This window comes from Cyrtonyx montezumae, unplaced genomic scaffold (assembly GCF_038088225.1).
Source record: "Cyrtonyx montezumae isolate F1298 unplaced genomic scaffold, pur_monq_1.0 scaffold_3, whole genome shotgun sequence".
NCBI lineage: Eukaryota > Metazoa > Chordata > Aves > Galliformes > Odontophoridae > Cyrtonyx > Cyrtonyx montezumae.
This window is the reverse complement of record NW_027072034.1, coordinates 49955929-49979787: the sequence shown is the minus strand read 5'-3', so window position 1 is coordinate 49979787 and position 23859 is coordinate 49955929. Positions and strand designations below refer to the sequence as shown.

The following is a 23859-nucleotide window of genomic DNA, read 5'->3' as shown; positions in this document are numbered from 1 at the left end:
GGATGTTAAGGTGAGCTGTGCTGTACACAACAATTTGCCCCCAAAATATTCTAATTAAAAAAAAAATCATACTGGAGGAACAATTGACTCTTTCTGTATGGTGAGCAAAATGAGTGGATAAAAGGAAAGCAACAAATTATTTCAATTCTACATGACATTTTGGCCATGCATTTTCTAGAACTTTGTGCTAAAAAACATTCAGATTTTTCCTGCTGAGGTACTGTCATAAAGCTTATGAACTCAACAGATCTTCAGAAATTATCTATGATACAAGTAACACAGAAACATTGATCTAGGAACGAGACTTCAATTTTAAGCCAGCCTTCCTTAACACCATCCCTGATTACTAGCATGTGAGAACCATACAATTTTCTCTTACTTTTCTTGCTGCTATTTGTTATTTCAGCACATAAACATTTGGGAGAATCTATGATGCTCTGGAGAACTGTTGTATGGAATACAGAGAACGAAGAAGATTTTTTAAGATCCTTATGGTCATTCCCCAAAGACAATCTGTTCTTTGCAAACATTAAGATAAATTTGGTAGTGAATGATGCTGACTTAGGGAAAGGGTGAAACAAAACAAACAGGCTTTAAATAAATCACATTCTTGGACAGAAAATAAAGTAGGATTAAATTTAGAAATACGTTGCTTCAGAAATCAAGGGAAAATCCTAATTTTTCAGTCTAGTAAGATTGAGAAAATAACAGTAGTTGAGAAGGGATTCATTGTGATCTATTGAATTCAATAACAAGAGTAAATGTTCCTCCTGATAAGCTGGCAGGTTGAATTTCAGGTCATAGGTTCTATCTTTACAAGATCAGGATGACAGAACTCTTCTCTCCATTCAGTATACCACTTTAGTTTTCCTCAGATTGTTTCCCATGGAAGAACACAACACCACATCCTCTGTAGAGTTGCTCATTTCTGATGTACATTAGCTGCTTCTGCATTCACTGGGCTAAATAGTGTGAAGCATTATGGAAAGTATCTTTTGCTCTGGAAACAAAGCAAGAAGTTTCTATGTTGGGAGAGACTGGAAGGCATTGAAATACACAAGTCTTTTATTTCTAGCTACATGCATTACAGAATAAAGTCAAATGCGACCTCTTCTTTCTGCTGATTCTGTTAAAAATAGATTGCAGACTGATTTTTTTTGTGTGTATTTTTGCTAAATGCTTCCTCAGTCCTTTCTACCTTTGCTGTCCCCTGAAGAAAAATGCTGATGACTGCCTATAGACCTTTTCCTCTCTCCTTTTGGCAGGCCCTGTGGCCACCAGAGGGCCATGGAGATGGGGCAGCCCTCTGTCATGGTGCAGCAAGGCTCAGCCACCTCGCTGCTCTGCTACAGGCCTCAGTGGCAGTAAGTGAGGCCTTGGCTCTGCAGTTCTCAGCTGGGCTCTCCTTGTAGACTATGTCACAAACAGAGATGTTTGTTCCACTTTGCATTGCACTGGTATATGATCCTGAGGTTATTTTCTAGGCATAATTTAGCACAAACAGCATGGTGTTATGCTTTTACCAACAGGAAAGAAGCACTAGGTACCAGCTGTTTAGCTTACTGTCAGCAATATTTTTGGAACAAACAGTGGCTAAAACTATGTACCAAGAGGATTTACATAGTATAATTTACTTTATTCTACATTATAATATAAATTTCATGTCCTGTGACTCCAGCCACAGTATTTTATAACAGAATAGCTGATGATGCAAACCAGATTTCACTGCTGCTGAGACCTTGCTCCCTGATCTTTCTTCCATTCATTTGGAAAACAAAACACCACAATTTCCTTCCAAATGCCTCCCCCAAAAGCTTTTAAGAGATAAACATTACCCCCTTCCTTTATTGTAATGTAAACTTGAACCCATAAAGTTTTGTTAAAAGAGTATAAATCTTTCCCCTCCAGAAGTTATCTGCCATGTTTCTTCTTATCCTTTGGATGACTGCAGTAATTTTTATACTATGCTGTCGAGAGTGTAATGTTAAGTGCTTCATTAATGATGATTTGTGCCATTGCAAAGTTTAAAATGGGCAGATCCTGGCAAGGGCCTAACATTATTTATTTTTGCTCTTTGTATTAAACTCTGAAAAGAACATTTTAAGAGCAGTTTTGCATCTACTTGGGGATGCTATAAGCAATATTTCACATGCCATTGCCTCAGAGACAGCATTAATCAGGAGAACAATAATAATGGATGTACACATTGGTAATAAATATTTGCATTTATTTGTAATAAAAGGGATACATTTCACTGTTTGATAAGAAGGAAATAAGCAGAGAGATGCTTGTCTGCATTTGGAAGTAATGATAATTCCGGAGATTTGGTGCCAGGAGTTAAGAAAGAGTAATTGCACCTCAAGGACCCAGGTTCTGTGGAGCATGGTATAGCAGGGCAGCAGGCAAAAAATGTCAGTGGGATGGGTCAGCCTCCCTGTAGTGCCCTTCTTCAAAAGAAAACCACAGCGTGCAACTCCCTCTGGGAATAGGGAGTGGTGGAGCAGCATAGGAGGAAGGAAAGGATGACTGGATGTTGTGATGCTGGTAGGTCTGTCTGACATGGGACCTTTCCTTGGGCATGAGGTGGTCCAGCTGGGTACTGCCTGGAGAGTGGGCTAGGGATGGAACTCACGCTGAAATGCAGCTGGGGTGGAATGGTGACAGCACAACTCAGTGTCCCAGAACTCCAAAGCTTTCTTTCATTGTCAATTGAAATATCAACCTTTTCTATATTTTTTTCCCCACAGTATTATGTAATATAAGTGAAAATAGAGGCCCACTTGCTAAGCAAAATTCTTTCTGCTAAATTCCAACACTGGATAGTATAACCCCGTATGTATTTATTATTTAACTTCAATTTTTGTCAAATGTATGAAAAATATGAAATTTATTGGAAAAAAACATAGGGGAGATATAATTTTTTGACTACTTGATGTGTGAACAGATATTTTTCTGCAGCTTAAATTTCATATGACCCTCACTTATGAGCAACGTCACATGCTATGTAATTTCTTTTGTGTGTTTTAGTTCACTCTGACTACATTTCTCTAGTGGCAGAGTGGTGCTTGAGTGTGTACGTCAGTAAATTGAGGAGCTGAGGGTATTGTCTGTGGGCTCCAGGATGGCTTCTGGAAACACAGAATAAGATTAAGCTGCTCCTGGTCAGGAGAAAGGTTAAAAGTGCAGTGCCTCAAAAACCAGTTTTAGGAGCCTTATTGAATATCCATACAGGGGAGGTGAGGGGAGGGGAGGGAGAGGAGTCAAAGAAAGTAGTAAAAAGTCTGAATACCTTGGAGAAATTAAATTGTTAATAAAGGTTTTTAAAGCTCTATGATTAGTGTTCCTTGGGACTTCGAGGGGACCAAAATTACAGTACTATATACATATAATGTCATCATAAAAATATTTATTTAGTCATTATGAATTATAACATATGATCCTTTTTGCTTGACTCAATTTTTCAGCAAATGTAAAAGTCAGATTCCAGCTCTACTGGGTCAGTTCCCTGTTCTGTCATTCGTGGGTACCCCTGTACTGGAAAAGTACATCAGTATACTTTATAGAGTGAAATTTTACAGAAATTATTGTTCCCACACTAGAAATAAAAATGCAAAGCCAGATGTATGAGGCCCTAGCTGATTTCAGTAGCAAGGCTTCTGTTTATTTCTGTCTGACTGGGAAATAATAATTAAAAAAAAACAAAAACAGCTAACCACAACGACAGCAGAATTATCCACTATCAGACTGCATTTCATTTTACACTTATCCAACAACTATGATTTAATTTCTCAACAGAGAAGAAGAGCAGATGTGTAAATGCTGCAAAGGAGGCAGTGGCCCTAAAGGCACGGAGTTCACAGAAAGGAAGAGGCAGGATGAGAGCTTAGCCAGGAGTCCACTGTTGCCAGTGCCCCTTCTGACGGAGCTGAGCAGCTTCTCTCTCCCCAGGCAGTGTGCAGCAGCCTGGAGTTCTGCTGCTCCATGGAAGGACGTGAAAGACAATAAAAGAAAGGAATGTGGTTATCCAGCAGGAAGGAAAAAGCATTAAGAAGGATATTTTTGTGAGCAAAGACACATCAGGAGACATGCCCACCTCTAGAGTTTTCTCAGCAGTGGTATTCCCAACAAATCTCATTAATCTGATGCATTGATATTTATACGCAGGGTTTGAATGACCTTGTGTCTGCAACAGTTGGTCTGCAGTGTTAACAATGGCAGAACTGATGCTCAGAAAATCCCACAGTATTCAGAGCAGCACAGATGTCATATATCCACTCCCAGTTAACAGCACAAGACATTAACAAGCTCAATGATCACTTTAAAAAGCTTTATAAAGCCCATCTAAATCCGCTTGCCTTTTGACTAATGAAGCTGCCTCTCAAATTCATTCTCCCCTCCCATCTTCTCCTTCTAAACGTAGGAATTAGGAGTCTCATTTCCATTAGAGATGCTGTTGGTGCATAAAAGGAGAAGGCCTGTAGAGAAAGCTCCGGATTTGACGCACTCCCTGCGGAGTGCTCAAAACCCATTTCTGATAAAAAATTGAGTAGTTTTCCCTTTGTAAAGAATCATTATGCAAAATCATGCTTCACTTTGGTCACAGGATATGAAGTCTGCAGCGTCAAACATGTAGTATGCTAAGAGAAGCTAAAACAATGCTGGAAAAAGGCTGAAGTATAGGACTCACTCAGGAAATAACAATATCACAAATAGAGCTGTGTGGAACTTTTCACTCTAAGAAAGTACTGTTTTGAAATGTTATCTATAGACCAATCTAAATAACTATGCAGCGCGTGCTGTATTTTGTAAGTAGTTTAGCATTCTAAATCTTTCCTTCTCTCAAATCAGTACAACAAATTGCAATTTTTCAACCCTTTTTAGCTGGTTCATCTTCCACCATTACCTTGAATCTGCTTGCATATTTAAGATTGACCATGCTGAGGGAATCTCTTTTTTTATAATTTAATAGTTTGTGGAGCAAGGTAGATAAGAAAAATCCTCACAAAGAGAAGATAGACTCATATTGAAAAAAAAATGGAAGTAATTGCACAGAAAAAAAATAAAACAAACACCAAAAAACAGGGTGTGTATCCCAGAGCAGGGGAACATTTCAGTAGGATTTAATTCCTTACTTGTACCATAGACTCAGCTATAAGGAATTAGTCCTTGGAAGCAAAATTTCATCATGTCTGCCTGCAAAAGACTGTCCTTTGTCACCTTCATGCAGAAATCATGTATCAGACTTAAAAATGTGGAGGTTTTTTTGTCCTTACCAATGACTGAAACAATATTCTGGGGTCTCACTGCTCTGGAAACATGATAGAATAGCAAGCAGCAGATGGGTAAAGCAACAAAAGCCTGGGAAGTGGTCATGAAAGCAAAGGGTAAAAGTGCCACTCTTAACAGAGAGAAAGAACACGGAGAAACTGAGAAAGATACTAAAATGTGATGCAGCTCCAAAGGCAGACAAATGCTTATATAACCTGTACAAGAAGAAACTTTGGGATCTAACCTTTATCTTACAAAGTCCTTTAGAGGGAATGAAGACTGAAAGAATGGAAGTTGTGTGCTGTAGTGTGGTCTAAACTGAATATCTATTAGTTTTAAAGAGAAATTATTATTTTTTATTTCCAGGGAAAGCAGGAAAATTCGTGATTTCCTGGCACATCTATGAAGTCTGGATTGGCCAAAATCAGTGACAACTTTGCTAGATGAACTCAAATATTTTCAGTCACATATTAAAGAATGGAAGGAAGTTTATTAATAGATTTTTTTCTTCCAGTGTTTTTACTTAGTCAGTTTTAATTCAATGCTTTGTAGCAGTTTGATTAACAATGCCATTTACTGTTTGGATCAAACTCATTTGTCCTTTCAAACACAGAGCATTTTTCTTATGAAAAATACATCTGCAAAACTCGAGTACTTTTCCATACTTCTACTGTAGAAAACGTAGTAAGCCATACAGATCACGTATTTCAGCCTGCCACAACCAAGAAATGACCATGTGTCTACTTCATTGTTCTAGTTTGAATCAGGATTGTGTTACTATCTCCAATTACTGTGCCTCACATCACGGAATACTCTTGGAGGACATGACCAAATTCCTTTGTGAAAGAGAATGGCAGATGCTCTCCTGGTGTGTACATAGGGCCCTTCAACTGCTAATGGACATTTAATCCATGAAGCCAGAATAAAGCTGTCTGGAATAATCTCCTGTGATATGCCAATCTCCTGTGATATATCATTTCTGTATTAGAAATAGTGTAACCAGCAGGAGCAGGGAGGTGATCATCCCCCTGTACTCAGCTCTGGTACGGCCGCACCTCGAGTACTGTGTTCAGTTTTGGGCCCCTCACTACAAGAAGGACATTGAGGCCCTGGAGCGTGTTCAGAGAAGGGCAACAAAACTGCTGAGGGGTCTGGAGCACAAGTCTTATGAGGAGCGGCTGAGGGAGCTGGGATTGTTTAGTCTGGAGAAGAGGAGGCTCAGAGGAGACCTTATTTGCACTCCACCACTTCCTGAAGAGGGGTTGTGGTGAGGAGGGGGTGGGCCTCTTCTCCCTGATAAATAATGACAGGATGAGAGGGAATGGCCACAAGTTGCGCCGGGGAAGATTTAGATTAGACCTGAGGAAACATTTTTCTCTGAAAGAGTGGTCAGGCACTGGAATGGCCTGCCTAGGGAGGTGGTTGAGGCACCATCCCTAGCGCTGTTCAAGAAGCGTTTAGATGAGGTGCTAAGGGATTTGATTTAGTAGTTGGGTAGGGATAGTGATAGGAGGATGGTTGGACTAGATGATCTTGTAGGTCCTTTCCAACCTAATGAACCTATGAACCTATGAGCCAATGTTTTGTTTGTCAGGTGCTCCATGTCAACTGTTTCAGCCCCATTTGTTTGTGTTACTTGCTAATTTAGACAAAGTGCTGGCAGCAAGTGCTTGCAGGAACATCTAACCCATAGGGTTAGAAGATGCATTTCTCAGTTCCCGGCTCCAGTTGCCCACCGTGGCTTCAGTTGGTCTTTGAGACAGGGTGCAAAGATGGAGGGAGAGAGATATGGACTCACTGCTGATGGCTGAAGTATGGTGTACTTCAATACCAACCAGAGCTGGAAAACTTAGGAGACAAGCTTTTAGGATGTTCTACATTATTGAGGCTGCCTGTCTCAAGAAGGTTGGACAGAGCTCCTGTGCTGGTGGGAGGAACAAAGGGTGATACTTGGGCCAGAAGGTTTGTCTTCGTGTGAAAATATCTCTCCTGAGATTTCCACATGTAATTCTGCATTGTTTTTGTCTGGCAAATGCAAAGCTCTGCCTTTTAGAAGTCACGGAAGTCTTATATCAAATAAATCCTATCTGTCTATATGTGAACATACATTAAACATTCCTATATGCTCTGCTTTAAATACAAATTAAACAGACGATGTCATAACTTACTGTTAATGTGTACAAGAATATTGTACCTTTTCTTCACACTGATCACAAATTTAAGGAAGAACAAAACAAGGAATCCTTGCCCAGTTTACTAAAATAAATCTTTTTTTTCCACTCAAAAAAAAAAAAAAAAAAAAAAAGTCTGCCTTCTCAGGTGTAAGGCCTCATTTCAAGGGCTTTATTTTTAATGAAGAGAAACAGCTTCAAGGTTACCCTTGAAAAAACATGTAGTAGTTTATAATCATACTAGACAGACAGCTTTATTAAATGATTTTTCCCTTCACAGTTTTGTCAGGCTTATTAGGCTGTATGTGTGTGCAGTGCAACACATACACAAGCAGTTTCATTCTGGACACGGAAAAAGAAGTAGGAATGCATGTAATCATATAGACATTTGTGTGGACTCATGAACATACACCTATACTCTCATGCACTGCCAAATACTGTTAGGCACCTGTACTTTGACATTCTGGTGTGCACACAGCTACAGAAGTATCTGTGTCTGTATCATTTTGCCCATCTATATTTCTTCTTATGAATGATAAATAATTAGTGGTATAGCTATAAAGCTTATGTATTTCTAGCCAATGACACCTTCAAGGTCCCTCTCCTGCCTACTGCTTGACCTTGGTTTAAAAGCACACAGAATAGAAACCTTGAAACCAAGATCAGCAAGATTCATTCTGACAAAAAATCAGATACAGTACAATAGAGAAAAATACACGTTTAATTTTAATCTTTTTTTTTTAAAAAAACACCTTCACTATTAGCAGCTCTTTAAAAAATCCTAAGGTACAAATTGTCCTTCACATAAGTAGCATACATTTTAATCCTTCAGTTACATTTGGATTGGTTAACATTGTAACTACAGTAACTATAGCAGTCTATATTATTCAGACATGGTAGTGGGAGAACACACACATTCATACCTGAGAATATAACATAAGAAAGGGTTATTGCCTTAGGACAAGGCTTATTATTGGAAGATTCCAAGATTCCTGACATCATAAAAATAAGATAATCCTTTTATTTCATATTTGAACTGGGAGGTTATGGGGCTTGCAATATAATCAGATGATATGAGTGACCTGACCTTAAAAACAATGCTTATGTCCTACGTTACTTTTCAGTTTTATGTTCGGTATTAAGGCAACTAAGTTTAGGGCTTAATGCATCTTTAACTTATTTTCTGAAAGAAATCAAAACATCTTTGCAAATTGAGAAAGAGATTTTGAGATCGTATCACATAACTTAGTTACAGGACCAAGTCTGGCTCTCCAGCTGCACTCGTCCACTGAAAAGAAGTCTGTCTCAAGGCTTCCCACTAAGATGACTGCCCCTGCATTATTCAGTGCTTTAATGGGAAGAAAATGGAAAACTTAGCTGGTATCGGCTGTCAATGTCATAAACATCAAAGTGGTAAATAAAAAGAGGCAGATTATTCATATAAAGCTGCCTGGGTTACTTAAGTTGCCCATAACCAAAGAAGTGAGGTTGCTCATAACCAAGGAAGCCAGAGCATAGAAACAAAGAACACAGAACAATGCTTATGAGGTTATCTTGGACAGAGACAACATCTGAAAGAATTAACTTTGAATAATGGTAAAAAGGACTAGTAGTATATTTGGATGGAAAAAGGGGACATACTAAAAGAGGAGAAACTAGTACCTATGATGACCTCCACAAAAACAATACAGGAAGGCAGCGTATATATCCAAAGTCTGTACTTCATAACCGTATGAAGAGATGGTTTGTGCAAACCATGGAATCATAGAATCGTTTGAGTTGAAAAAGGTCTTTAAAGGCCATCTAGTCCAACCTCCCTGCAATGAATGTGGACACTTACAACTAGATGAAGGTGCTCAGAGCCCAGTCCAGCTTGACCTTGAGTGTTTCTGGGGATGGGACATAAACATAAGCAGAAAGATCCTGGACACATTTCTAATGATTTGAGCAGTGAAAAACCTTAATGTGAGCATGTAATTTCTGGAGTCACATGGAAATCAAGTTCATTCCACAAATGGTTGAAGACTAATTATGATAATAACTGTTGATCCTACAAAGGAAATGATGACAACAAAGTTTAAAAATGGCATGGGAAGGACCACTCTGACAGTTGAACTTGATTTGCTATCTTGCCACAAGACTTTCCTGGAGCAGAAAAAATATATTCTTTCCTTTTACATGGGTAAGTATTAAAAAGTCTGTTAATTCATGACAACCCTTCTCAGTTTGTGGACGCAAACACTTTTCAGTGCACATGCACAGCCTTTTAGAAATTTCATACATGTAGATGGTTAAAGAATTTCTGAACTTGATCCCTTCTGTGAATTACATAAGAACAGCAAATATAGGCTTCCAGAGTTTGTTTGCCACATATTAAATAACACACTATTCTCTTTTCTGTAACAGATATCTTTGTGTACCTCAGGTCACTAATATGGTCTCTTTCTAAACCCTTCCTCAGCTTTTCTATTTATCCAATTTCATGTCAGCTCAGTGGCAGTACTGGCCCTATATTTCAGCAAAATATTTGAACATACAGTAATTGCCTGATGTTTTGTACTTCCTTCCTGTGATTTCAGACATCACAACATCATGGTTGGTCTCCCAGTTCAGCACAGAACAGTTTTCTATTTTTGCCTTTTTATAGGAAAACAGTAGCTTTAATTCTCTTTTTTTCTTAGGGGTCACTCTCCACAGATATAACCGCTAAGCATCATATTTCATACCTAAACGTATATTTTTCGTACCTATTTTTCATCTTTATTTCCATTCCTACATACATCCACAAGATACGTTATACCTAAGCTCAAACTATTTTGATTGTAAAAATACGCAAAAATTTTAGGGAAAAAGCATGCTTAACTTGCTCTAGAAAAATGGTTACTTCTGATTGAATAGGGAGTTCATCTGCTATACTATAATACATTACTTTTTTAAAATATATATTTTCTTCTTTATGAATTGAAAAATTCTGTAGAGAAAAATACAGTAGAAAATAGAGATCTTTAAGCACAAAATGTCTGATAATAACAAGAACAGTGAGAGGAGAAACAAGATGGATAAGAAAATAAAGACAGTTAAGGAAAGGAACAGACTCCTGGAAATCTGCACATGAGCCTGGGAATTTTTTTTTTTAGTCTGAATCATAAGCAGTCTTTCATGTAATTTTATCCATTACAACCAAGTACAAGGGTGAAAGCAAGCAGAGGTGGAAGACATTTCTATGAATTGTTATTCTTGCTGCTTCTCACTTCTATTTCTTTTGATTCTTCACCACTTCAAATGTAATTAACTTTTCATTAAGACAATTTTGTCTGTAAAATTCTAAATGCCCTACGGTGTGTTCTTGAGGGCAACATAAGCTCCTAACTAGAGATATGAGTAAGAGGAGCCTGAGGTCTTTTCAACAGAGCAGCCTAAGAAATGGTGCATTGCAGACTTCATCTACCATAGTGCAGTTAAAGGGAAACTAATTACAGGAAGAGAATTTTATAAATTATACATTTATAATTACAAATTCTGAATTATTGTGTCGGATTCACAGTTCACTGTTTTGGGAAGTGATTAAAGCAAGAGATTTCATTAGGCAAGAACAAGACCAGTTTTCCAACATGAGGCTGCTGGAATATGGGGCTGGATACCACTGTCTTCAGCAGTGGTTCCTGTCATGCTGGTTAGGATATGCCATTATTTCTGCCTGTACTGAAGCACCACAATTTAGCTGGCATTGATGTATCTTCACTCTTTAAAACAATTAAAATAGGTAGAGAATCATAGAATGGTTTGGGTTGGAAAGGGCCTTTAAGATCATCTAGTTCCAACCCCCCTGGTATAAGCAGAGACACCTCTGTTTAGACCAGCTTGCTCAAAGTCCTGTCCAGCCTGGTCTTGCAGGAGGACGCCTCACTGGGCAACCTAACTCACTCAGTGTCTCACCAACCTCACAGTAAAGAATTTCTTCCCAATACCTAGTCTAAAACTACCCTCGTCCAGTTTAAAACCATTTTCCCTCATCCTGTCACTACATGTCCTTCTAAAAAGTCCCTCCCCAGCTTCCCTGTAGGCCCCCTTCAGGTACTGGAAGGCTGCTATAAGCTCTCCTCAGAGCCTTCGCTTCTCCAGGTTGAAGGACCCAGATATCAGCCTGTTCTTGCAGTGGAGCTGCTCCAGCCCTCTAATCATCTTCATGGCCCTCCTCTGGACCTGCTTCAACAGATCCATGTCCTTCTTGTGTTGGGGGCCCCAGAACTGGATGCAGGTGGGGTCTCACAAGAGCAGAGGGGCAGAATCACCCCCCTCAACCTGCTGGTCACACTTCTCTTGATGCAATCCAGGATAAGGTTGGCTTTCTGGGTTGTAAGCACATATTACCGTTTCATGTTGCGTCTTTCATCAACAGACACCCTCAAATCCTTCTCCTCAGAGCTGCTCTCCAACCATTCTCTGCCCAAACTATTAATGTGTTTGAGATTGCCCCAGCCCAGGTGCAGGACCTTGTACTTGGCCTTGTTGAACTACATGATGTTGGCATGGGCCCACCTTTCAAGCCTGCCCAGGTCCCTCTGAATACCATCCCTTCCCTCTGGCGTGTCAGCTGCACCACTCAGCTTGGTGTCATCTGCAAACTTGCTGAGAGTGCACTCAATCCCACTGTCCATGTCACCTACAAAGATGTAAAATAACACCAGTCCCAACACTGATCCCAGAGGATCATTTGTTACTGGTCTCCACTTGGACACTGAGTGTTAACTTCTATTCTTTTGAAGGGGCGTATCTCAGGGAGTCTGTTTCTACAGCTCTTGTAGACAAGTGCAACATACTGACAATTCTATTAATTAAGAAAGATCTATAAAGAAAGAAAGAATAACTTGTAGTATACTCCAAAATGTGAATTGGTCACACAGGAATAAGAAATGGACTTAAAAACGTTGAAATAAATATGAGACTTCATCTTATTAGATCTCTATACCAATTTAGAACATAGAAGGACATTGTGAAAAGTCATGATTTGAGCTGAAAAAAACAATACCTCTGATTTTCTGAGTTAGACCTGACTGTCATTTAGTAATATCTTCTGGATTATAGTTTCGTATCAGGTTGCTTTTCTTCTTTAAATGAGGAACTGTAATAAGCCTTGTGTCAGTGAAATGAAATGAGACTGTAGCTTTTGCATGGTTCCAGATCTCAAGCTAGAATTTGAATTTTTGATTTATGATTTTATGACTTTTCTTACAATTAACAAATTTGAACTACAGTCAATTACTATTGACTTTGCTTCCAAAAGAATACTAAGAAATTAACAACTGGAATTCATACTTCTCAGCAAATAAGTAGATACAGTCTTTGTTATACCTCTTTACTGATAGTGTAACAGTGTTGAAACTGTTACTGCATCTGAGCTGGAAACTGCAGGGAAACTATGAGCCCTGGCTTGTAGAGGTATTTCTGCTGGTCTTTGCCAAGCATCTCCTGGGACATGTAAGTTGTGCTACGCAGCTCCTGCTCTGCTTGAAAGCTTTATCAGCTGTGTCTCCAATAAACCTAGAAGAGCTTTATTACACTGTAAGACACATCTCTGGATAATTCCAGCCATGAAACACTACCAATTCCATTGCCAAAGCAGTTGTTTATAATAATGGCCTGAGACAGGGCCAACATTACAGAGCTTCAGAGACCTCAGGCAACAGCATCCCTTGCCCATGCTTACCTTCAACCAACTAATAAAGGGTCTTGAGATATGAGAATTTGTAGTTAATGGTAGTATTACATTTGTTCTGTATTTGTACAATAATCATAAGTCACTTTAGGCAGTCCATTTACAGGAGATGACTGCCTTGCTCCACGAACTGAAATCTCTATTCCTTCAGCCTTGTGTCTCATACTGCACCTTTACTCATATTTTAGCCTTCAGAAATGTGCTGTCTGTCATATCTTATTGCTTAATGTGTATTCTCACAGCATCACACCACCAGACAAACCTCAGCGCTTTTTTTAAGAAAAGCACATTCACTTGCCTGATTTTTAAAAATAATTCCCCTTAAAAAATGAATTATTTTTTTAATATCATTGTTTCCCTTCACTATGAATGTTTCATGCATGCCCTTGACATGCTTATAACAATAACAATCAGATCTGTATACATGAGGGTAAAACATGGCATTTGCCATATTATAAATGTCTGTTTACTGAGTTTTCATCTGACTGAATTTAATAGATTCTTTTTTTGTTTTGTTTTGTTTTCCAAATAATTGCACTATAGAAAAGCAATAGATTTGGGGATCTTTCAGGAATGCTATTTGTCTCTTAAAGTTCAAGACAACATATTACCTTCTATGTATTTTGTATGGAATCCAGTGACATAACAGTTACTGTGGAGAGGGAAAGTAGCTCTGAAATGCAGTTGGCATTTCAGATGTACGAGAAGTTGATTCTGTGGCTTTACAGACCATATGGTTCTTCAAAGCCCTCTTATGCTCTTTCAAAAAGGAGAAGCTATTGAGAAATATGAGATGCCAGCAGTAAAACATCACATTAATAAAAATAAAATTGGAATCAACGTTACATAGCTGTTTAAAAATTGTTGTTTTCACCATTTGGAAGGAACCTGTTTTTTTTCCAGGTGATTGTAAAACTCCTTAAATCACAGTTCAGTCTCTACTCTGCACTAGGACCTCTCTATTTGCTGCTCAAAGGGATCTGGTGTCCCACTAGCCAGGATGCAGGAACAACCTATTCACAGCTTTTCCTTGGAGATCTTCAACCCCCACACATCTCACTGCAGTCTTTCCTTGTGATTGTCCCAGCAGCATTCAGGAGCCTCCAATTCCCATCAGCCCATCACAATAGCAGCTGCTGCAGGTTGTCCCTGGCAAGCCCTGTCCACTGCTGCTCATTTACAACTCCTCTGACCCCTCTTTGACTCTCATGTGGTCACCTACAGGGCTTTTCACACCAGCCAACTATATGCATCTGATGTGGCATGCTCTCCATTGGCTCCTCAGAGAATGACCACCTCATCTACAGAACATTAGGGAGCTATGCCTATAACATAAATGGATATAAGAGGTACCTAAATCTGGTCAGAAGGAACACATCTCTGTTACTGAGATCTTAGACAACAGTGTTTTAACTACTTTAAGATATGAACACTGTTCTTATTGTTGCTATGTCTGCAAGCTTATTGATCATAATAACTGTATAATTCTAATTACAGTAATAATAAGCACATATAGCAATAACAACAGTAGGAGTTGCTTTTGTCTGTTTAAACTAAAGACCTGATATTCCAAATGTGATGACATTTATTTTTCCAGAACAGACTGCTTAAACCCAATGCTATAACCCAAGATTTTATCCTAATGGCCATTCTAGTGAAACATCTAGTTTTTTAAGATGATGGCAGATTTTTTATGTTCTTAACTTTCAGCAATGGGAGCACGCGCAAGCTTACAGGTAGATCATTTTTTCTTAATTTTTTCATTTTTAAATATCTAGAAAATATTTTAAACATAATTATCTGACTTGAAAGACTACACCATGCATATTCTCAAATGAAAATGGAATATATCACAGTTTTTTTAACAGAAAAGTGTCAGAACATGGTTCTACAATAAAAAAAAAATATGTTTTAATAAATAGTAAACAGCCCTGGGTAGGGGAAAAAGGGTAACACAATATAACGTGTTCATTCAAGGAATATTGTATTTTTTTCCTGGATAAGAAATTCTTATACATCAGGTTGCATTTTATGCATAATATTTCACTACTGGAAATATAAAGAGATTTCAAACTGTCTTTGAAATGACTGTTTATCATATTCTAAAAAGAGACAGAGGATATTATTGGCCAAAGACCCATCCAGACCTTCAATAATAAAGATGAAATACAGACTCAGTAAATAAGGAGGAGACTTGTCCTTTTGCCATTTTAAATATTTAGTTTTATGCATTTCTTAATGGAAAATGAAACTATCTTTAGTAGTAGTTTAATATTAGACTGTGTTGGAGGGTCTGTGGCAAGACTGGTAATGTAGGAGGAATATTTGGTGACAAACACCATTCTAGCAGGTGGCCACTGCATTCTAGACTTTTGAAGGGCAGTGTATTACCCATGTTCTGTCAGGGTGGATAACGTTTTGTTCAAAGTCTATGTCAAGTGTAATTACACTCAGATTTCTGAGCTTACTCATAAGGATTTAATGAAATCTAACGAAAAACTCTCTTCATGAGAGTTTATGTCAGTGAAGGCATTACTGAAGTGACAATCTTTACCACATCCTGGTGAGAGTCAATAAGAAGACTGAGTGGGACACTAATGAGAACACAGTTCTCTCTGCAACAGCAGCCAAGAAAAACATCATTAAATCCTCCAGATTTTGCTTCACTATTTGTAGTACTAGTTATGGTCTTACTTTCTCACCACGATTACCAAGAATGGGACTCAGACAAGCCTCTGTAGAAGTGAGCCATGGTATGGAAGGCACAAATTGCATTGGTGCTCCTTTGGTTGCCATGTAGAAGCAACTCTCTCAGCAACATCTTGCTTCAGTCCTGTCCCTTGTAAATACAAATGAAGCAACTCTGAGGAAAATGGTGATGGAGGCAAAGAACCAGCTTCCTGCTAAAGCAGACACTTTAGTACGTCTCTTAGTCGAACCCCTGTTTCAGCCATTAGAATGGAAAACAGATGGTGGGAAGACACTGAAGCTTCTCTTGTAGGACAGGCTACAGCACAATTACATATGCCTAAAGCCAGTTATGATAACCTTCTTGGTAGCCCTCCAATTAATCAGGGAATTTACAAATACCGTTCTTAGCTTTATTCTGCTTGCTTTACCCTTTTCCCTTTGCTTTGATGGATTGCCCAGACAGGGCAAGCAAATGACAAGACAAATACTTTCAAAGGTGGGGAAGAAATAAGTTCACAGTGCAGAAAATGCTTGTCCTCTAGTGTTGCAGTCTGAATTTTAATTTAGGAGCACTTATTTCTATGACTGATTAAAAGGATGTCACCATTCGTCCCACCTACAGTCTATATTTAAATTACCATTTTAATTTGGATCTCAAGTAAATTTTTGAAGTGTCTCTCAACTTCTTTCCCTTGTAGCGTTTCTGTCTTCAATGTAGAACAATCTTAGCACGTCAGACTGGATTCCCTTCAGCTGAAGCCAAGCTCAAGAACGTGGTTCAGGAGCCTATTTTACTCCAACCACTAGTGGGCATTAGTGGACTAGACAACGGTTAGGAAGAAAGTATGCCCGGCACTCACTCAGGGTGAATACCCAGTGTAGAGCTCTAACGGTTTCAACTCGATGGATCACCTCCTGTTGCCCTATTTGACTTGCTATGTGAGAAGAAACAGACTTGTTAATTGTAAAGCTCAGATAGAGTAAACAGTTCTTATTTGTGCTGTAATAGAGTTGTGCTGTTCAAGTGCGTATGTGTAGAGTGAATATATACAGGCACCTCAGGCTGGGGGTCTGCTTCTGTCAGAGACAGGCTGCCATAAGACCCTAAAATAAAGAAGGGCAGAATTCTTGCATGGGAAGGGCAAAACTATCTTGCTTTCCACATTTGGAAGACAGTAGCTTTATTATCTGAGAGACATAATCAGTTACGCTGCTTCCAAAACCTGTGCGTACCCACCAACAAATGATCAGTTACATGAAATCCGCAGGAGCAGGTGGGATCAATTTTGATAAAATTAAAAGTTAGGGCGAGCATCTGCAGCTCATAACTGTATCAAAGATGGAACTGAGGGTGTGATTGAAAGTAGAAGCTCAATGGCTTAAGAGGGTAAGATATCTTGACAGTAAAACAGAACACTGAGATTCAAACATGCAGCAGGTTTGAGGCCTTTGAAAACCTTCAGGGGTTCACTACAGCAAATTAACAACTGAAGAGAAGATCAGGCTTGCTGCAATAGTCTTAAGCAGAAACACCCATGACACTGCACAGGCTAGAACAAGAATATTATAGTATCAAATGCTGACATTAGTTTCTCTGACCACTAATGGCAAGGCTAGAATTTGGAGACTCCCACGTGAGAGCTGAGCTAATTGTAGGTTGCCTATTTCTTTATCTTGGGCCAAAAGGATGGAAAGGGGTAACTATGGATAAATCATCTTTCTCTGATTATGGTAATCAGGGTAAAAGGCAAGCATTTTATCTACAGACTCCCTGAGAAAATTATCCTGCTTGCCTTGAGCCATCAGGGAAGATAACATGCAAAGGACATTCACACTATCTTTAGATTTGGTAGATGTGAGAGGGCTCAGCACCATTCAGAACGTGCAGTGGCCTCCTGGTGGTTAAATACAAATATGCAAATTAACTCTAAAATTCTCTCAAAAATCTACTTGTATGGCCTTAATAATTCTACTAAGTACTGGAAAAAAGTCTTATTACTTCATCTGAAATTCACTAGGGGGCTAATTAACAAATCAAACATAGCTCTTTAAACAAAGACATAGCAAATGTTATTTGGTTCAGTTTCACTTTGGAAGAAAATCTCAAACCACACAGACCTTGAAAGTATGGGAAAATGCAATAAGAGAGAACTAATCTAGAGAGGACTACTCAGTCCTTGTGATCAACTGCTTTGAAATCGGCACAGCCGGAGCTGCAGTGGCTGATTGAGGTACAGGGGGGTTTCGGGAGGTTCCAGTCTCACGAGAACCGAGTGAGAGAGGCCAGACCCTTAGGCTGTTCTCGCAAGAGGCAAACGAGGCGTTAACGAGGCGTAGGCGTTGCCAGGGTAATGGTGCCCTCGCCCACATCCCTCAGCTGAATAGGGCTCAGGGAGGGCAGCGAAGTGTCACTACCCACTGTTTGTTTGTTTGTGTTTATTTTATATATATATTAATTATTATTTTTATTTATTTATTTTTAAATTATTACAATTCATATCTATATATATTATTATTATTATCAACTATTACTTATTTGTTTATTTACTTTCAATTTTCATTTATTTGTTTTTATTCTTTTTTGTGCCATGGTCTCTACTAGACAGAGGGCTTGCCTTAAAAAGGCTGTGGCGACCCAGACAGAAGGTCTGCCTAGAAGCATGGCTACACAGGTCTCTGGTTGCAAGGAGTGCCAGAGCCTGCTGCTGCTGGATGAGGGTGCTAAGCAGTTCTCCTGTGCAAGGTGTGAGCAGGTGGAAGATCTGCTTAGCATGGTGGCTGAACTGAAAGAGGAGGTTGAGAGACTGAGGGCCATCAGGGACTGTGAGCGGGAGATTGACTGGTGGAGTAGCTCCCTCAAGCACCAGAGAGAAAGGCGCCAGGGAGATCCCCTGCAATTGGTGGTGGACTCCCTGACCTGTTCCGTAGGGCAGAAGGGGGATATCTGAGGGATGGGGAGGGCTGGCAGAGTCCCTGCTCGGTACTGTGGGCAATCTCCCCCTCTGTCTCCCCATGTCCCCAGATACCCCTAAGCAATAGATTTGCAGCATTGGAAGTTGAAGAGGTGATAAGGGGTGAAGTGCAGGAAGATTTCCCCCAGGAGGTCACCAATGGCAAGGCAGTCACCTCCGTGCATTGAGACTGCTGCTACTAAGAAAGAAAGGAAGGTGATCGTAGTGGGTGGCTCCCTTCTAAAGGGAACTGAGGGCCCCATTTGCAGACCAGACCCAAAACACAGGGAAGTGTGCTGTCTCACTGGGGCCTGGATTGAGAAAGAGTAGGAGAATGCAAGTGTCTCTTTATGCATCATTCAAAACCTCTCTTACTCTACTTAGAATTTTAGAAAACCACACAAATGAGGTCCTCTGCTGCTAATCTGTGTTTAGAAAACAACATTATTCTTCCTTAGTAAAGAGTTATTTCTAAAATTTCATCAGCTGGGAAGATGATAAATTTCCTAAATTAAAAAAAAAAAAAAGTAAGTTAAGAAGTAATAAGTGATAATCTTCTAATAAACTTCCTTAAATCAGCAAAGACTTGAGAATAACAATAGATTAATAAGATAGTAAGATTATGTTTATTACTTTAAAGATATAAGGTCCATTTTCAGCATAGTGTGGAGTTTTATTCATGTAACTCCTCTTTTTCTGTAAATAATACCCTTTCTGTAGGAATTGTGCTTTGTTGCCATCACTAAGGAGAACAGTGCACCTAAAGCTTTACATAGTGGGCATGGCACTGTCAAGAACACAGCTGTAGCTATAAGAACTGCTTGAAACAGACGCTTGATGCCATGTATTTCAGTTATAAAGCCTGACATCTGCAATGCACCCATTATTTACTACAGCACAAGGTCCTCTGAGGAGTTCAGCCTCCAGGAACATTTTTTTTCCAGTATCTCTGTAGCAGTGAAACACTGTTAGGGCACTGTTGACTCCTACAATGCCACTAACCTACAGCACATCACTTATGTAGTAAGTCGTAAGTTCATGTTTCAGTGGAAAACCACAGCAAACGGGAATTAGTAATAATTCCTGTTTATGCTGTGCTACCCTTACCATTTCACCCATGCAGCACAATTGGGTGCCTCTCAAGGCCACAGCCATGCTGCTACACAGAAGGAAAGCAATGTAAATCAGAATGCAAAACTTTCTGGTGTCTGGAATAGCAGCACACTATTTGCAGTTATGAGATGATGTGGACGTTGGTGAAGAAGTATCAGATTTATAGCAGTTGTATTTATTAAAAGATGCTGTTAAAGTCTTTTGTGATCTTTGGAAAAAAAAATACAAAGAAACTCCCCTAAGATCTTTTTTCTTGGCAGCCCCAAGTGCTGTGGTTTGAAGTATGGCTTCAATAATGTTCTTTACTTCAGTCAAGTACTGAGAATACACAATTCTTAGTACTCTGCTGGACATAAATAAGAAGATTAAAAGGTTACAGATAAATTTTGAGAATGTTAAGGATATGAAGAGCATTCAGGCCCTGCTTATGAAGCTGAGGAAGAAATATGGGAAGGAAAATACTTACAGTGTAAGCACTTTTTATAGGTCAGGATTATCTTCTGAGCCTTAAGCTACTGCTAGCATATCACTTTAGCCTGCTTATAGTGGAGGAAAGGGGAAGAAGACAAGCAGTTGACTCCCGCCTTTCTTTCTGTGAAACTGACTCACTGCACAGTACTGAAATACATTAGTCCTGGAGAGGCCAAACTCCTGCTTAGAGCAGAATGCTTGGGGCACTGACTCAGGTTGCTCAAGCCTTGCATGGCTGAGTTGTGAACAAAGCCCTGGGCAGCCCCTACCAGCAGCCAGCAGGGAATGCAGCCAACCTCGGCCTGCGCATGCTGCAGGTGACATATGACTCAGAATGAGCCTCCCAGGAAGTTATATACCCTTTCCCTAAAGGATCAGAGAAGGTTAAGCCCAATTTTCCATCCTTGACATCACCTATCAGGATGTTTCCCCACCTTCGTAGTCCATGTAAAACATGAATTTGTTCGAAGACATTTTCCTGGGAATTCCTCGTGCCCATCCCTTCTGAAGCTGTGGAGGAATCACTCCTGCTTGTGCACAGAAATGCTCTTGGCTAGCTTACATTTTGAGTTTGAGGTGGTAAGAAATGTAGTCTCCAATTCGTTCCTGTCAGCAGGACTTTCTTAGAGAGTCACACTTTCAGTGTCAGAACTGGGTTTTACAAACACAGCTTCCTTTACTCAAAATTCATAGCTTTACTCTGCTGTTGTCCTGATAGAAATTATGCACAGACCCACCAGTATAGTTGCAACTGTTTTCTGGCAGCAAAATCAATAAACAAGGAGCTGTCAGATAAACAAGACAGCTTATTCAAGGAAAAGTGTGCACACACTGAAATTTAGATGCAACTGTACAAATGGAGCAGCAGTTTACCACAGGATTGATTTTCCACTGTACTTTGAAGTGTGGTTGCCTGAAGTTAGATCTTCAAATCTATTTTCTGGCACATGGACAAGCAACCTGATATTCAGAAGAGCTGTGCACATAGCATATTCCCCTCAAAACAGCTTGCTTTTCAGTCACTACCAACACTTACAGAAATGCTGCAAGTCAGACAAATCTTGATTGTAGGTTTTTCTCCAACTATTTCCATATAGTAATTTTTTTCTACTTATCTTGCAAAAGATAGAACAAATGCTACCAATTCCATTGATTTTCTTTCCATTAAAACAAATAAACAGAAAGCAAATCCCTGCTTTAATGAGCAGCATCTCACATTATGATTCTTCTCCAGCATTTAGAAAATGGTACAATCAAAATGATACTCCTATCCCATGCAATAAATTATTCCTCGAGGGAAAGAAACTCAATACCACAGATAATATGCTCTCCCTTTCTACTATTACAGACATTATTTAGCACTGCACGCAACTTTCTGTTGAAGTATTTTATCAGGTCATCATTGAACTTTAACCCAGGATACTTTAAAATGAAAGGTGCCATCATTTGGTTAGGTAAAGGAGAGAAAATTAATAGATATGGAAGATGAAAAATACAAAGACTTCCGTTAATAATGTTCATCGCCAAAAAAATCGAGAGCAATATATTGAATAAAACCATCATTTTCCAGGCTTATGACTGGTTGGTTGCTAACAAATTAGTATACACACACAGATGCTCAAGCAAGACAAGTGGCCCCAGAGCAGCAAGCATGTGAGAAGTGCTGACTTCTGGCTTCTTCCCTGCTCTGGGGCACCGGTCAGAGCAAGGACACTGCTATGGGAATGGGGCATTTGGGAGGTTCTGGCTCCTTGCCTGAAGAAGCAGTGATGCTTCTCTGACATGATTGGAGTCACCAATTTGCTCTTTAGTTGCTAATGTAATGGTGCTCATGCATGTTGCCCTTCATTTCAGACTTCTGGCACTGTCACAGCTTGGTCCTAAGAAAATATGAAACAGTGCACTGCAATTGTTTCTGCACAGTGATTTTTGAATGGTAAACTCATCCTTTTTATAGTTTTACTTGCTGCTGTTAGAACACAATGGAGTCTGTCTCCCTGCTCTGGTTATCATTTTATTGTGTTTTTTTTTTTTTTTTAAGTCACGTCTGACCTTGTTCATGCTATTTTGTTTAGTGTCCTTGAGCTTAGCTTTAATCTTAAATAAAAGCACAAGAAATGCTACCATTTTCAAAGACAGAGCTGAAAAGCCATTGACAACAAATATTGTAATACTTCTATTCTGCTTTACTGAACTCTTCTACTTGTTAGGAGTTCTGATTCCACCAAGCTAACAAGGTTATCAGATTATATGTCTATTGTCTTGTTATGACTTCCTCGGCTGAGTTCCTGCAGTAAACAATGCTGATGTGATGTTTTGTTCAAGTAGCAGAGTGGGAGGCAGCCGGAGGGAGTGGAGCGGCGCGAGGACGAGGGTCATGGAACTGTCAAGGCCTCTGTGGTGGTGGCGTGGCAGGGAGCGCTACCTGCGGTCAATATTAATCAGCCTCTTGCTTCATGCACTCTCGTTAGTCGCTGCCAGCCTGTGGCAGCAGCAGAGCTGGGGCTGAGAGTCTGCAAAGCATCCTTACAGGGTACCAGAGGTGCAAGCAAGTGGGAATTTGCAGACATTGTCTGCCCAGGCTGACATGTGCCAGGTGTCTTTAAAAGCTGGTAAATAAAACCATATAAGGGCAATAAACTGACCCATTAGCTTAAAAATACATTTCCACTCACACTATCACATGCCAGAGTGCTCAAATTACAAGAGTAACAATTTAAATAACAGTTAAAAAGGGAACATAATTGTACACTACCTTTTCTCCTCTGTGTTAATGATGTGCATTCAGATTTTCTTTAAGCCATGTCATAAACTTGCCATTTCCCTGCTGTTATAATTAATGCATGCCAACCATTGCTATTTAAATCACCATGGATGTCAGGGCAGCAGCTGCACAGTTGGGGGACTTGCATCAGCATCATGCCAATTGGCTGGTAATTCTGGTCGCTTTTTGGACTGTCATGATAGTCTGAGAAAGAGAAAATATGTTAACTCTATGGTATCAGTATGCAATATAGAAGTGGCAGCCCTACCTAATGGGATTACGGCAGAATTTACAGCAAAATCTCAGAGTGTACTTTTCTTGCATGGTATACGTGGAAAAACATAAGACATCATGTAAACCCTTCATCTCATTTCTGCTCCAAACAATTTTCAAGCAGCAAACGTTACAGTTCATATTCTCTCCAACACCTGTGCAATTAGATTAATACTCCTGACATTCCTTTGCAGTACCAGATAGTTAGGATTCCCTGAAAAATGTTAGCAGTTTTATAGAACACTGATAAGCTGCTATAAAATGGGATAAATCTTAGAAATTCTCATTAATGTGGAACTTTCTTATGACAAAGCTCACTTAGTTCAGCTGACACTTTGTAAAGCTGCAGCCACCATCCTGCTTCTGAGCAGTATTGCTCAAATAGGGCCAGGACTCAAAGGAGATGAGAAAAACCACTCAAACATCTTCAAACAATAGGCA

At 39.5% G+C, this 23859-nt stretch overlaps 1 long non-coding RNA gene across 1 annotated transcript; it reads right to left on the bottom strand.

Annotated features, from left to right (window-relative positions):
• Positions 1–3405: 3405 nt before the first annotated feature.
• LOC136053253 (uncharacterized) lies at positions 3406–23343 on the bottom strand. The gene is made up of 4 exons (XR_010622617.1): positions 23137–23343; positions 20377–20544; positions 4356–4475; positions 3406–3971 (listed from the first exon to the last, which is right to left on the bottom strand). It is a non-coding gene; the product is annotated as an uncharacterized LOC136053253 (long non-coding RNA).
• Positions 23344–23859: the final 516 nt, after the last annotated feature.